At 48.8% G+C, this 381-nt stretch overlaps 1 non-coding gene across 1 annotated transcript; it reads left to right on the plus strand.

Moving 5' to 3' along the window:
• The first annotated feature begins 143 nt into the window (after window positions 1–143).
• Window positions 144–262, plus strand: LOC121939171. Its single transcript, XR_006105419.1, has one exon. It is a non-coding gene; the product is annotated as a 5S ribosomal RNA (ribosomal RNA).
• The last annotated feature ends 119 nt before the right edge of the window (window positions 263–381 follow it).

The following is a 381-nucleotide window of genomic DNA, read 5'->3' on the forward strand; positions in this document are numbered from 1 at the left end:
TGTCATGTTTGTTTGGAAGTGTAAGCAAATACTAGAGAATAGCACTTCCAAACAAACATGACAAACTTTGGCCACAGAGCTCACAATTTGGAAGTCGGTTGTCCCGTCCATCTGTAAATAGCTTGTGTGTCACTCGTTCTGTCGCTTACGGCCATACCACCCTGAACACGCCCGATCTCGTCCGATCTCGGAAGCTAAGCAGGGTCGGACCAGGTCAGTACTTGGATGGGAGACCGCCTGGGAATACCTGGTGCTGTAAGCTTTTTAGTTCTGGCTCTCCACCGGCAGAGGGTGCTGCTGCCGCTTTCCCAGTGGACACAGAACAGATAAAAACAACAACAAAAAAAAAAAAACAACGTGACGAGTAGGCCGCAGAATGAC

This window comes from Plectropomus leopardus, unplaced genomic scaffold, assembly GCF_008729295.1.
Source record: "Plectropomus leopardus isolate mb unplaced genomic scaffold, YSFRI_Pleo_2.0 unplaced_scaffold42540, whole genome shotgun sequence".
NCBI lineage: Eukaryota > Metazoa > Chordata > Actinopteri > Perciformes > Serranidae > Plectropomus > Plectropomus leopardus.